We start from the raw sequence: 16,094 nt of genomic DNA, 5'->3' as shown, positions 1-16,094 counted from the left end.
CAGTGAACTGAAATTCGGGCCCTAATTTTGTGGTTAAAATTTCAAAAAGATCCATCAAATAGTTAATTCTATAAAGAATAAAGTTGCTAAGGGTGGTTTTAGAATCCATAAAATGAATCCGACATTTGGCGAAAGATACTATATTTTTCCATAGACATAACATGAGAATTTTATAAAAAAGAGCATTTTCTCAGAAGGCATATAAGGAAAACTATTCATTCGTTGCGTTTGGGAACCATTTTAAATGAAAGATAACACTTCATTCTACTGACTTTTCAAGTTTCATAAAGATCAATTAAGTTTAAGTATTAATTTTTATCATTATTAACACATACTTTGACTTACGTTGTTTTGGGTATTGGAATTACGGCGTTTTACCACTGATAGAGACACGCAATTTACTCCTAATTTTTTATGTTGGACTTACCAGGACTTACGGCGTTTTTGTCGTGATTCACACCGTTAGGGGGACTTAAGCAAGAAAAACATGGCGTTAGATCACCCGCGTCTTTAAGCGCTTAAAACCAAAGTTTTTTAATTGGAATTAAAATGGAGGCTAAATAGGTCTGATTTTAATTATTTTCGTAACAAAAACCTCATTGAAATTTACTATAATTATTTTTAAACTTTAAAATCACCAGAGTATTTTTATTATTAAGCAATTTCGCTAAGCCTCGGTCAAAATAGTGTTATAGTTAGGCAATAATGTATAGGCATTGGGCAACATCAACTTTGGTAATTTCAAAAGCCAGACATTACGATTACTGTCGGTAGGTTCAAATAAATTATAAAAAAATTAATTATTAATCTTACTTGTAGATCAATCAATTACTATAGTGTTATTTGTGACAGCTGGGACACATTGTAGAGGTAAATTTTACACCTTAATGTTGAAACCTCCGGCTCCGCTCCGCTGACTAAACGTTGGACATAACTTTTCAATGAAAACTATGACAAACAGAACTGTATAGATTCTTTCATTTATTAACATTTAACATTCGCCTTATTTAAATTCAAATTCTACATTAAAGGTAAACCCATTGCTGTTCATTGTATCTCAAACATGTTCTCTTAATTTCGACATACCAACGTAGCTCTGGCAATTTGAGGCAGAGTTTTTTAAAGTCGTTTATAACACGATGTTTAATTATATGATATTAATTTTGGTTTATGTTAAATATGTAAAACACTGTTCAGTGGTTCTGCTCAAAGAAGTCAAAAGTTTCTGAAATTATTGGGAAAAGATGTTTCTTAGACGGAAGTGTACGTTTCCAAAAATTGTTTCAAACTTACGCTACTGGATTTTCGATATACGAACAAAGCTCTGTTTGTTTGAGGTTGCATTTTTTTAAAGATGTTTATAACACTATTTTGTTTAATTAAATGGTATTAATTTTGGTATATGTTAAATATGTAACAAGCCACTTTCCGGCGCAAACTCTCGAACCATTTTCGCTCTTTCCTCGACTAGTTCAATTTTTATTTTTTTTTATTTTTTTATTTGGTTCTGATTATTCCCCCATATTAATGTTTATTCTACTCCCTTATGTTCCTATAATTTTTATACTGTTAGTCAACTTAATCTCATTCACTATACTACACTGTTTCTTTGCCCTATATTCATTAATTAATCTGTTTTTACATCTCACTTTGTATCTGTTGTTCGTACATAAGCCACTCTGCTGGCTTCACGAACAGTGTTCAATAAATAAATAAATATATAAATAAACTTTAAGTCGTGTAGAAGAAGTAATAAACATTTGACAGCTGACTTGGCGCAGAGGTAAACAAATACCGGGTTGCCAGGCTGTATATTACACATCAACGTTGGCCATTCCTTATTATATGCATCTATCCTTTGGTCGACGCATAGCCCACTCGATCACGCGCGTCACAACGCAAGCTACTCGCGCCATAGAAGCCCGTTCAAATTTTGGCATCAAAAATTAAATTTTATTAAACTAATTATCCACTCTAAAAGTTTGAATCCTTTTCAGTATAATAGATTATATTGTAACACACCTCTTATTAAAAATTCAGGACATTTGGACCACTAGATCCGAAGATATATCCAGTCTTAGCACTAAACCCATCATTTTGACTTTGGAAAATAATTTTTATAGAAAAAACTATCCACTGTAGAAGCTTGAATCTTTCTTTGAATAATAAAAATCGTCGAACTACACGTCTCACTAAAATTTCAGGTCATTTGGATTAATTGGACAATTGATCTGACCAAAAAGCCTACCTCCTCCCATAGAACTTTATGTTAATTTTCGGTTCTTTCGAACTTGCCGCCAAGAATCCAAAAGTCGCACTTTTTGGCCGATTGAACGGGCTCCTATAGGTCGACGTCATTGATAACAGGGCCCCTTTATCCATGTTCAAATAATGACCGCGTTCAGCAGAGCTCAGCGCTGAGTCAGCGCTTTTAGCTGTGTCCTACTGAACGGATTACGTCATTGATAACAGGGCCCTAGCCTAGCCGAATTTATAGCGTGAAAATAAATTTTTTGACGCACATCCTTTATCCATGTTCAAATAATGGTCGCGTTCAGCAGAGCTCGGCGGACTCAGCGCTGAGTCAGCGCTTTTAGCTGTGTCCTACTGAACGGATTTTGTTTTTGGACTTTGACGTAAGCTGCTGACAGCGCTGAGCCAGCGCGGTCACCATAGAAAATAGTCAGTTTTTTGGATCGCGTGACGTAAAACGCGTGGATCTTAGCTTTGCGAAAAAACATGGAGGAATTATTACAAATAGCTCATGCAGATTCTGGTGGGACTACTTATTTAATTGCCGTGAAACTAGCTGATCACGCGAGAATTTCAATAGATATGTTAGTCTTTCTAATTTTAATTATTAAGTTGTTCTTATTTAACTCTATAAATAGGTTTTCATACAAGTTTTGTTAATCCTTGGTACCTTGAACGCTTTATTGCGCTACCGTCATTTTTTTTAAAACACCGATGACTTAGAAAAAGCGTTCAGCAAGCTATGACGTCATTATGACGACAGAGCTCACCGGTAAAAGTTTCCCAAAATCCGCTGTCTTGCTTGGTGAGCTCTGCTGAACGCAGCCATCTGATGTAAATAGAGGCGCCTTTTAGAGTTTGAAATTCAATAAAATTCAAAGTAATGTTTTTTAATTTCTTTTATTTTTAAAGTATTTTTAAAGTAGTTAAAAAGAAGGGAAAAAAAACATAATGGACAAAAAAATTTTAAAAAAAATCCAGGAAACAATATTTTTGAACCTACGTAAAACATATTCTCAATATTATTATTCTTATTCTTGAAATAAAACTGAAAAAGTAAAAAAATTAAACGTGACTTACATTAAATTTTTTTTAATTATTTTCATTTTCCTCAACAGACGTTTTCTCCTGGACGGAGGTTTTCTCCTGAACGGAGGTTTTCTCCTCGGCGGAGGTTACATCCATTTTTTCGCCCTCTGGCTTTTTTTCGTCTACTTTTTAAACAATATAACTTAATTAACATGACCTTAGATTACTTTATTAAAGCCCAGTATATGAGATTTGTGAAAACTACTATTTGTTTTCACGCTATAGGGTAGGCAACTCCTATATTAAACGACCGCTTATTCTGTATATACTCTGTTCCAGCGTCGGTTATCAACACGCGCAAAGCTAGCTCTCTATGTAACCTAGGTTTGTGCGTGCTGACAAGAGAAAAAGGAAAGGATATTCAGGATTTAAATTATCCGCGAGTTTTTTAGCTCGACGTCTCTTGCCAGCACGTACAAAGCTAGGTTGCATAGACACCTAGGTTTGAGCGTGCTGCCAACCGATGTTGTAACAGAGTATATACAGAATAAGCTGTCGTCCGAGATAGGGAGTTGCCTATCCTATAGCGTGAAAACAGATTTCCTCACGCGCATTCTTTATCCATGCTTAAACCAATAAAAATAACAATTGTAATTGTAGGGAAAGACGCGAAATAGTAAAAGATAAGTTCAGTGCCTAGAAACGCAAGGAAATAATATACCAAAATGTCGAAAAATAGTAAAATACATTCAGGCAGTTTGAATTTGAAAATTTATGGCAACGTTTTCTATAAATAGTTTTAAATTATAACTTATAAGGATGTTTTTGTTCATTAAAAGACCCAGGTAAATTTATAAAATTATTTTCTTGTCCTACCTTCCTTATTTCGGCAATTTTTGGCAATATGCCCCGGTTTTTTGCAGATATAGCATATTCTTTTTCCTTTTTTCCCACCAGTACTTCCGCCTCTACGCCCACCTCCTCCCCTTCCTCCACGTCCTCCTCCACCACCCCGTCCTCCTCCACGTCCCCCTCTTCCTCCACGTCCTCCTCCACCACCCCGTCCTCCTCCACGTCCTCCTCCACGTCCCCCTCTTCCTCCACGTCCTCCACCATAAAAACTAACAAGGTATCCCTTCCTCAGGCTCCCGGGCGACTGGCGAGGCGCCGAGGCTTAAGTTATCATAGGAGGATCATAACATGGCGCCTAGCAAAAAGTATTGTTGTGTCCCACAACGTAATTCTGGGTGACTCCCATAATCCCCCTGGACATAATCCCCCCAAAAATTTCCCCCCGTCCAATGGGCATAAGAAAATATCCCATCCATTTGCAGACAAAATCCCCCCAAACTGGAGACAAAATCCCTCCCAAATTGGAGACAAAATCCCCCGCTTACGGAACGAAATCCCCACCTTGGAGACGAACCCTTCGGGGGTCATTCCTATTTTAGAGGTCGTTTTCCACAGTGGAAATTTTTTTAGTAGGATAGTAGTAAAAATAGTAGTATTCCCCCTACGAGGAAAAGCGGAACCAATGATGGAGAAAATAGTATGAATTGCCGACTAACCATAAATTTTCGCCTTTTCCAAAATATTGCTGACTAACCATAAATTTCCGCCTTTTCCAAAATATCGCTGACTAACCATAAATTTCCGTCTTTTCCAAAATATCGCTGACTAACCATAAATTTCCGCCTTTTCCAAAATATCGCTGACTAACTATAAATTTCCGCCTTTTCCAAAATATCGCTGACTAACCACAAATTTCCGTCTTTTCCAAAATATCGCTGACTAATTATAAATTTCCGCCTTTTCCAAAATATCGCTGACTAACCCTAAATTTCAGCCTTTTCCAAAATATCGCTGACTAACCATAAATTTCCTCCTTTTCCAAAATACTGCCGACTAACCATAAATTTTCGCCTTTTCCAAAATATTGCTGCCTAACCATAAATTTCCGCCTTTTCCAAAATATCGCTGACTAACCATAAATTTCCGCCTTTTCCAAAATATCGCTGACTAACCATAAATTTCCGCCTTTTCCAAAATATTGCTGACTAACCATAAATTTCTGCCTTTTCCAAAATATCGCTGACTAACCATAAATTTCCGCCTTTTCCAAAATACTGCTGATAACCATAAATTTCCGCCTTTTCCAAAATATTGCCGACTAACCATAAATTGCCGCCTTTTCCAAAATATTTTTGACTAACCACAAATTTCCGCCTTTTCCAAAATATCGCTGACTAACCATAAATTTCCCCCTTTTCCAAAATATTGCTGACTAACCATAAATTTCCGCCTTTTCCAAAATATCGCTGACTAACCATAAATTTCCGCCTTTTCCAAAATATTGCTGACTAACCATAAAATGCCGCCTTTTCCAAAATATTGGAATTATGGAATTAAGTTAAAACAAAATCAGTAGTTTACTTCTTTTGGTTTAGGAACATTGTTTGCAATACCTTTCACTCTTGTGAATTATACTTTTGCATTATTATTAAAGATAATCTTTGGATTTGGGCTTCCGTTTACCTTTACTTCTAAATGCCTATTATCTGGGGGATTTTCAATAAAATGATCCTTGCGGTAGGATTTTGTTGAACAGTTTTCCTTTTGGGGGATTTTGTCCTGGACGTTTTCTCTGGGGGGATTTTGTACAAACACGTCTAAAATCGGGGGGAAAAAGTCTTGGCAAATCCAAAATAGGGGGATTTTGTCCGGGGGGATTATGTCCAGGGGGATTATGTACGAGACCCCGTAATTCTAGGTTAAAACTAAATATCCCAGGGTTAAGTATGGGCTAATTTTGCCTAAGTATGCATAGTTTCCCAAAAGAAATCAAGTGGCGTAAAGAATGACAACGCGTCCTAAAAATTGGAAAAGATATTTCAAATCACATGGTTGTATGCAGTTTTCATTTCAAGAAGACTGATTACTTTTTTCCTGGTAATTGGGTTTTTTAAGTAATAAGAATTTAAGACCAGGATTTAATGTACTTGTTACTTCAGATTTGCCAACAGGGAAAAGGAAACTAAAGCTTGGAACTTACCCTTCACAATGTTTGCCAATATTGACCGTTGATGAAATTATTTCCGAAGATACCAGAAAGTGAGTTAATGGAAGAAAGATAAGGGCTGATAAGCGACAAATACAATTTAAAAATGATGCAGGACCTTCAACTTATAGGGAGTCGAGTTCAGAAAGAGAAATAGAAGGTGCCCCAGAATCCACTGTCAAACATGCAAATTCTACAGGGCCGGTAGGCCCTTGTAGATATGACATGACACCCTTCCGTAATGTTAAAGGAAAATTCACAGTTTTTAGTGTTAGCGTCCCATAGAAAAAGCATTAAAAATTTTCGGTTTTTTAAGGCAATTGAAGCCGGCCATACGGAAAAACTACGGCGAAGTTAGTTTTCGGAATACGTCTAAATTAACAAGCATTTCTTAAATGAGAAACTTACCTGTTTCGATTTTTAATTAATGAATTCTAATTTTTGTAATTTAACTAATTAAGATAGTACGTCAAAAATTAGCTTAGTGTTAAGATTATTCTGTGTTTACCTCTTAAACGTGACAAAATAAGAAGTGTTTCTATTTGGAACACGTTTTAAGGATCCTTAGAGAAACAGAGATGCAATAAGACATCAACATTGAAGAAATAAACATTACCTCACACCAATGTTTAACTTTACAACATGTTCAGATGTTGCAAACCTAAACACTTTTTTTTCTGTGTAGGGGACTAACTTCACTTACCGTTTTCAACAAAGGCAACTTGGTCTATTTGGGCATGAATGTTAATTTTGAAATTATTTGTCATCGGTTCTACAGTTTGGGAAAGCCATTACATTACGGAAAAGACAGTTTCTTACCGACCTTTGGATATTTTTTTATGTCAACTAACGCAACAAATTTCATCAAAAATGTCATTAACATAAGGTAACGTATTCTTCTAGTTTAAAAGAGACATTCCTCGATTTTGAAAGAAGGTACGCGTTTGCCAAAACTCGGGGCTTCGTCTAGCTCTCTCTCGTACGTGCTTGACATGGACGGTCTGTTCTTTAACCCCAGCAACGAGCTATAAATTACCCTCTTGTGGATTTCCTTACAATTTTCTTTATGTCGGTATCTTAGCCTAGTAAATAGTTTTTATCTTGTTTAAACAAACGTGTCTTTTCATATTCCACCGATGTACGTAATGCATTATTGAGTTTTGCTTTAAATCCTAATTGCAGAGTTCAGAATTATTGGGAAACTGGACATGATATCCGACGGAATTATATAATGAATGGGAATGGGTGCTCAAAGCATATGAAGAAAGAACAAAGCATGGAATTCTCGAAGACGTCCTTTCATGATATCAGCATTATGTTCAAACTATTTCGATCCTTTTTGCCGAAATCTGGTATGCGCGGAAGAATTCAAGGGTAGAGCAGGCTCTCAAAGATATGGAATAGGATTTCTATTTCGGTTAAATCAATGTCTTTTATTTCCTTGTAACAGCGATAAGTATTTTTGATTCCGATACATTAACGTTAGAACATATCAAATAAAGTGGAATGTTGAAGGTTTGTTTATTCTCCTCACCAACTAGAAACGAAGTAGAACAAATTGTGTTTAATATATGTCAAATATATTGGGTAGCTTTTCAAATAAAACCTTGAAACACCTGTTGCCAATTCTTACATTATTTTTGCAAAATTTGAAAGATCTACAATCGGTGCAACTATTGGGATTGTTTAATGTTTAACCGAGAATTTTTTGATACCAACAAGATCAAAATCATAAGTTCATTTCTTGATATTTTAACTTAAATGTGATCATTTTCGCGGAATTCATCATACTAATCGCCCAAGATGGAAACAAATTCGTATGAAATTTGTCACAGATCTCTTTTCCTTGTTATCGTGTTAACATTGATTCGACAACACGATCCTAATGGGCGCGCACAGTATACTCTTAAGGAACATTTCGCCCCATCATCGTTAGGCGAATTTAATGAATAATGTCTTGCCTTGACGTCTTGACCAGGTTCAATTTTATCGGTTAGAGTAGTAAGGAATTTCTTCTTGCTTCATACACCAAGCTTATTTTTATTTAAATTATGTTGGCCGGCCGTTACACTTTCCACTTCTATCTTTGATTCTCTTGTCTATTTGTGCTCCCTGATATAAACGTAGTATAGCTAGATTTTTCTTAACAGTCATTATAAGATCATAAGGTGTTCTTGGAATATCGAAATGAAAAGCTCTGTTTAATTTCGATATTCCAAGAAAATCATGTGATCTTATAATGACTGTTAAGAAAAATCTAGCCATTCTTATATTCCTTCCCTTGATGTCTAATTGGTTCGGTCTGGACCTAAAAGTTAAGACACCCAACGACTGAGCTAAAAGAAATACGATTATAATTGGCGTCGTGTTTTGAGTTCTCTATTAACCTCTCTAGAGCGGTCTTCATGGTTCAGAGTGAGCCGAGAATTAAATTTACTGTTAAATTAATAGTTTTAGGTTCACTAATAGAATCAATGGGCATGACCACAACTTAATTGTTCGCTGAAGTTAAAGGTTTGATCGCGCAATAATTTCACTCTTTTGTTCATAGTGTCGTTTTGTGTGGCGAGAGACATTTTAACTTAACTATTCAGAAAAATTGGCAATTATTCTGTCTATTATTGAGGTATAATGAGAGGAAAGTGTTAACATGGTATCCGAATTGTGAATAAAACTTTTCATAACACTTGAATAATTATTTTTTTTATTTTTTTACCTTTGCGAAAGCAGTTGCTTATCAATATTTCAAATAGGTAAATAAGAAGTTTGATAGTTCTTATTTTGACTCGGTGAGGTAAAATTTTCGTATCCCCAACTTGTTTTTCTGCTACTAGAAGGGAAACGATCCATTGTATTCGTTTAATGTACTAGGTAATGTTTACGAAATCCCTTGAGGACTCCGTGTTTTAAAAGGGTTACTTCAAAAGTAGAATAACACGAGTTCCGATAAGTTTCATTTGTTGAGTAATGAATAAAGTCATTTGCATCATGAATATTGATTGTTCTTTTGGAGCCTCCGAAATTATCTAGGCCCGTGCCAATCGCGAAGCGAGAATATTTTTTTAACTAATTTAGTTCGCCGTGTTTTCTCGCTTGGTGGTGGTTTTAGTATCGTATAATGAAATAAGTTCAGCCTCTTCACCCCGTCGACTGCTATTATTATGGCAAGAGTGGCGGTGAAGCCGAGGTCGCGGATAGTAAGAAAATGTTGTAGAAAATTTCCGAAGACCTTCATTAAACGATTATGCCAAAGAAGTAAAAGATGAAAAAGTTAAGATTAAAAAATGAAAGGTTATAAAGGGGTAAAAAGAATCCTCTTATGGCATAACAAAACTGTGAATTTAGCAACTTCAAGAAGTTTTATTTTACTAAAAAAACAATAATGTCAAAATCTCATAATTAATTAAAGTGAGAATACTATAGAAGAAAAACACGAAGCCTGAAAACATTCATGAGATGCGGGCTTGCTTAAAGGTGGCAATGTTAAATCGCGTGTTATATATATATATATAGCACTTAAAAGCTGATTGCTATCTTTCCGACACTTGATATTTTAACGCATACGTGTAACTACCCTATTCGAGTTTAAGTCGCGAATAGGAATATTTTACAGTCGAGTGTAACAGTTCAGAGCTTAAACGTAGATGTGAAAGCTGAAAAAAATATTTCGTCGATATATTATAGAACTAGAATTTCGATTATTCATTTTAATCAAAGCAAATTTTCTGTGAGAGATATTGGTACCACTTTTTGACAACCAAATTGAACCACCAGGATTTAAGTAAGTGGAAATATCTTTCATTTAAAATTTCAATTTCCCAAGGTTGATCAATGGAACAGATTTTTTGATCAAAATAACTCACTTTAATTTTACGGAAGGGCAGGGTGTTACCGATTATCTTAAAGAACTGTGGGCGAATTCAGAGGGAAAATTTTCAAGTTTTCCGCACAAAAATCGCATGCCCCTTCTTAGTGGGTTGGCTATTATTTCTAATATTGAAATATTTGAAATTTAAGAAAACGATTTAATTGCAAGAAAATCACTAAAATCAAATTATCACAGGATTTTGCTTTCAAAAATATAAATTTCAATTCTAATTAACCGTTCATAAACTACGCCACACCATAAACTTTGCGATTAATGGTATTATTTACTAAGCATTGCGATAAAGCAATCACTCCCGCTTTACTGATATAATACTATGTTAAAATTTCACTGACTTTCATTGTTTTATGGTATATTAATCTATGTGCTTTTCTTTTTTTTCTTTATTTATGTGTATAATCCCGTTAACTCTCTGTAGTTATTTTTATACACAATAAACCCGCGTTTCATTTCATTATTTACTAAACATTGCTATGAGTGTGGTTAATGCTAATGGTGTTTGTTTTTTTAAAATTTCCAATAAAAATATTTTTAAAATAATATTGACAAAGCCTCAGGTTTTCCTGCTAACTCTAACGGTGATCGACCTCGTTCGCTTGAAAAACATTGCGTCAAGTGTTGCTTATACACTGCTTTAAGAGGAATTCTAGCTTGACCACTGACGCTTATGGCCAAGCAAAACTGAATTATGCATTTGCCCCACGTTGACTGAGCCGCTTCGTCACATTATCTGACATTATCACATGTAATGATAACTAAAACCTCGGATATCCTGTTTAGATTGTTTTAAAGTTGCTAACTCTCGATTTTGAAGTTATATGCTATCAAGTGACACTGGAAGTTCCGATTTAAACTTGTATAAAGACTAGCATCGTTAGCCAATATAATAAATTAACCGATCTAAATATCAAAGCTTAACTGAAATACTTGTCCAATTTTTTTTAAATTCAATGAATCTCAAATATCAATATTATCCTTAATATTTAAAAATGATCATGTTATGTTTATAAAATATTAATACAATAACGCAATGTAATCGTCTCGATTAGTAAAATCAATTATCGGTAAAGTGGCCATTTTATAAAAGTTTCTATATAGAAACTATTTCAAAAGAAACGAAAACTATAATTATATTTCTCCTTTAATATCACAAAACGTTAATCTTTCTGTTTTAGAGCAGAAAAAAATTCGGGAATTAGCGAAGAAGCTGCCAATTTTTGTGCCAGAAAAAAATAAATTTTATCTTCTTTGAAACTTAACATGGAAAAAATTAGAGGTGTGCGGTTAACCGTTTCAATCGAATAATTCGATCGAATACCGAACCGAATAATTCGATTCGGTATTCGATAAGCCCATTTTCACTATTCGATTCGAATATCGAATACCGAACTGACTATTCGGTTAACGTTCGACTACCATAAATTTAGGTCCTTGGCTCTAGAGAGACCCACCTTATTTAAAAAAATTTCATCCCAATTTTATTTGTCTCCCATCAAAAACTACCAGCAAGTGCATAGGAAAATTTTAAGAAATACTTGACCACCAATGAGGAAATTTAGGAGCTTCTAATGTTCTTCTCCTTGCAATGTATTGACTATTGGCGAATATTAGGGTTACTACCCGATTAACCGCGAATAGTTGGCCTTGTATTCGCGAATATTAGGGTTAAATATTCGCGGTTACTAGGCTTAACCATTCGCGATTAATCGGAAAGGAAAAAAATTACCAAGGCCCAACTATTCGGTATTCGATTTGGAATAAACTATTCGATTCGGTATTTGATAAGGAAAATTTTTTGGTATTCGATAACCGGTTCGATACCCAAAAAGTGGTATTCGCACACCCCTAGAAAAAATTAATTAAAGCACAACTTAATATCTTTCCAGTAGATAATTTGTTTAATAATTAATATTGATATTTCAGTTCCATTGATTTTAAAAAAATTAGTAACGATATTGGTAAATTGTTTAACTAGATAATTTTAATTGAACGGTTCAAACCCTTTAGGAAAATCTTAGTTTTGAAATGAGTTAAATTCTAATTATAAATATATGTCTCATTAATTTATCGGTGATAATCAATTTATTGCCTTGAGATGGGTAAATGTTTGACGGGAGATTCAAATTTCGATTTGAATTTGGGTTAGAGAAATAAGATAATACGGTTTTAAGCACCGTTTCCAAATTGAACCAACATTAATTTAAACTAATTATTGCAAGTTTTCAAATTTTCGTATGATCTAACCAATTTTATAGTAATGAAATGGTTTCTAATGCCAAAGAGACAACTAAAGAAACAATGAGAAGGTTGCGTCTCAATCCCGAGTGTAGAGAAAAAGAGAATGCACGTAAATGAGAATGAAGGGCTGAAAAAGGGTTGCTACCTTTTCCCGCTTTCCAATTTTGTCTCTTTTCGTTAGGTTTGTTTTACTGAGTGAGTTATTGTGTCGGCAATCTTCTAAGCAGGGGCGGAAATAAGATAACTTTGAGACACCTCTAGGAGTCACTGCCTATAAATTTATTAGGTGAGCAAAAATGAGACGATGTGCCTCGTCCATCTTGTTTAGTGTCCTGAAGCTTTCTGAAATTGTCTACTAAGCGTGTTTTTCTTCCAATTTTCCATTTCCAAATTTAGTGTGTCTGTCATACTCGCGTTTTTCGAAACATCTTTGACATATAATATATATATTGATATATAATTATATATTATAGTCTACGTCATGGATCCCAGAAATATAATGAAAGTCTTAGTGTTAGTGGTAAGTACTTTCTACTAAATTATTCAACTTATCGAGATTGACCAGAGTAAAGTTGCGCTATATTTTATTAAGAACGTAATTACGTTAATTGTTTGGTCATACCACTGATCATAAATAACCTATTTTGTATCCGTTTTCCGTCAGGCAGATTCAACAGGGAATTAAAGATTCCAGAATATAGTAATTGACGAAAACGTGAAAAAGGAAGTGTAAAGTGGGCAAAGTTAATTAAAACCAATATTATATTTTTATTTTTGAAGGCTTGATTATAAAACATCAGTAATTTGAAACAATTATTCAACATTTATTCCACTAAATTTTCATTTGCGAAAAATATTTTATGATAAATTTTGAGCATTATTTTAATAACAGTACCCATACTGTGTTATAATGATCTAGTAAACGTTTTACATTTCCTTATTAAAATTAACAGTGATGTGTATTCGGTCCTCAAAGAGAGAATGAAATGGAAATAAAATCATCTTTAATCTACAACAACATCTTCAATTTATATGTTAACGTATAAAGTCAACCGTTAACACGATCACGACCGAGCTAAAGATCTTTTCGACTTCTATAACGTCATCAGAGTTAAAGGCCCTTTTATTTTTCCGTTTCCGAAAAAAATTTAAATGATCTAAATTACTAAATGTAACTCACGAAGCGAAATGTTTCTGTATATATACAGTGTGGTCGAGATCAGACCAACACCTCCCTTTGTGAACAGCCTCTAATACTGCCAAAGGATGACGTCATTATAATAAACTATAACTATAAATGTTTGGAAAGAATTTTTTTATTTAATGCAAGTGACAAGGTACAAAAGAAACATGGAGAATACGCGTGAATGCAACAAAATGTTTTATAGCACAGTCTTACGACAAGTCTTAGAACTTAGGCCTCAAATTACACCGCAAATGTTCGATGTGACTACCATTGTGGTGGAGGCACTCTTCAAGATGACTGGTCATGTTTTGCAATACAATTACAAGCACTATAAAACAGGAATTTTAAGTAAATGTATTCATCGAGAAGAGGCATCAGATATTTCGGTTTCAAAGATGCCCACCCAAATATTTACCTTCTATCGCAATTAATGGTAATGATTTCGTAACCAGTGAAACTTTTGTTGGGTCGAGTAATGTACGTTAAGACGGTTTAACGTTCCCCTTTGTGAACGTTCCATCCCAGTGAAATGTAGCCTCGTCAGAGAACAGTACCTTTCTAAAAAATAATGGATCGGCTTGGATTAGATCACGCAAAGGCCCGGCCGTCTTGGGTAATCCCTGCAAACAGTTCAATTTGTCCTGGTTGGAATAGGCTGGAATATTACTAAGACACGAGACTAACTATACCTAAGCTGCAACGTAACGATGCGCACTTTTCATAACGGCCTTATTTCTCGGTTCCACGGACAACCTGGACCTTCTGCTTGAAAGTTTTTCCAAAGAAACCTTTGTTTTCCTCATTAAGTCCAAAGTATAAGGTTAGGGGTGTTTTAATATTGTTCAACCATATTTCTATGGATTTCTTTTTACAGTATTTGTGCCTTTTTACCAGTCTTATAGTTACAATTGTATTCCTATAGACCTTGTATTTCTAATGCGACCATCAAAACCACAACGTTGAGACTAAAAATAGGATGGTAAATGTTTAGATCTGTCGGGTCAGGACATTAGAGGTCCAAACATCCAGCGGTGTAGAGAGCTACATGGAACTGGGAAATTTCCATTTACCGTGGTAACCATGAAAAACCGTGGGAAAGGATGGTTTCTCTAGTAATATCACGTATTCGGATCGGGAATGGACGAAAAAACCAATTTGGAATGGAAGTGGTTAAATTGAAGTACATTTTAGTTTGGAAATGGTTGGTAAGTGGATAGAACCTATTTTCTTTGGAAGATCCTAAAATTTAGAAAAGAATAAAAAAGGTTTTGCCAATAATGGCAGCTCTCTGCCTTTGACTGTATTAGAATAAATATGGCAATATGGGAGCCACTACTCATCTCACTAAGTTTGTTGTAGCCTAGTTATTAGCTAGCTAAGCTAACAGTACCGTCTTATAGCTCATTCTCCTATTACTTTCCCACACGAGATTCACGGCTAATGTAGCTGTCAATCAGTCCATTGTAAGTTTTCGCCCAATTCTCGGAATAAATATATTAGGAAGTGACTCATGCTACTTGGTGACGGGTGGTCCGAGCAAGAGTCCCTCAGTCCAGTCAGAGTTTTCTACAGTTGTTCAGCCACCTTATTTTTACTAAAATTTCCGATGAAGAACCGGTATTGCAGTGGTAATTTTGGGCCTAACCAAAACGCTCAAGGGTTGTATTCTTTCAAATACTATGGTTTGGAAATGGTTTTCTTTTCTGCTATTGTTCATTTCGGTAATGGTTGTAAAGGCAATGACGTTTCTTAATTGGGAATGGGAATGATTGGTATTTGGAAACCACGGATTGGGAACAGATGGGGAGGTTGATTGAAATCTATCGTGGAATTGGTGAACAAAAATACGAACAAAAATGGTATGGAAATAGTAACGTTTTAAACGGAAATGCAGCTCTCTACAGCGGTGTCACGTGTCGATCGTTAAAGCGACCTTCAATACAATAAACACCATGACCTGCTCAAGCCAGCAATCTTTTAAAACACAACGTTGGAGCATTTCCGGTACCTTTAGAGATACAGGGTTTTGTAGTGCAGCCAATTAGTAGTTACAATTACAGTAGTTACTCTCGTTTATTAGCAAAATTCCAACCTATTCGAACCAAGTCAAATTGAACAGGGCGTTTATTTTATTCTTGCCAGTTTACAAGGGCATCACTACAGGCTTTATCATATCCCCCTACTTCAAGCCTTAAAGGACGAAGATTACCAAAAACGTCTTACCATGGGTGACCTAATTGAAGCCGATCCATTATTTTGAGGAAGGTACTGTTTTCTGACGAGGCTAAATTTCACAGGGATGGCACTGTAAACCGTCATAACGTACATTACTGGACACAATAAAATTATCACTGGTTACGACATCACTACCATCAAATGCCATGGAAGGTAAATGTTTGGGTGGGCATATTTGGAAACTCAATTATAGGACCCTTCATCTTCGA

The 16,094-nt window shown here is 35.1% G+C and overlaps 1 long non-coding RNA gene across 1 annotated transcript; it reads left to right on the top strand.

Moving 5' to 3' along the window:
• The first annotated feature begins 219 nt into the window (after positions 1-219).
• On the top strand, positions 220-1,729 carry LOC149632441 (uncharacterized). Its single transcript, XR_016373858.1, has 2 exons — positions 220-735; positions 820-1,729. It is a non-coding gene; the product is annotated as an uncharacterized LOC149632441 (long non-coding RNA).
• The last annotated feature ends 14,365 nt before the right edge of the window (positions 1,730-16,094 follow it).

This window comes from Phalangium opilio, unplaced genomic scaffold (genome assembly GCF_054372755.1).
Source record: "Phalangium opilio isolate 3A_F unplaced genomic scaffold, DU_Popi_V2 ptg000100l_1, whole genome shotgun sequence".
Classification (NCBI taxonomy): domain Eukaryota; kingdom Metazoa; phylum Arthropoda; class Arachnida; order Opiliones; family Phalangiidae; genus Phalangium; species Phalangium opilio.
Note: the sequence above shows the minus strand (reverse complement) of the source record. Positions and strands in the feature narration are given on the sequence as shown.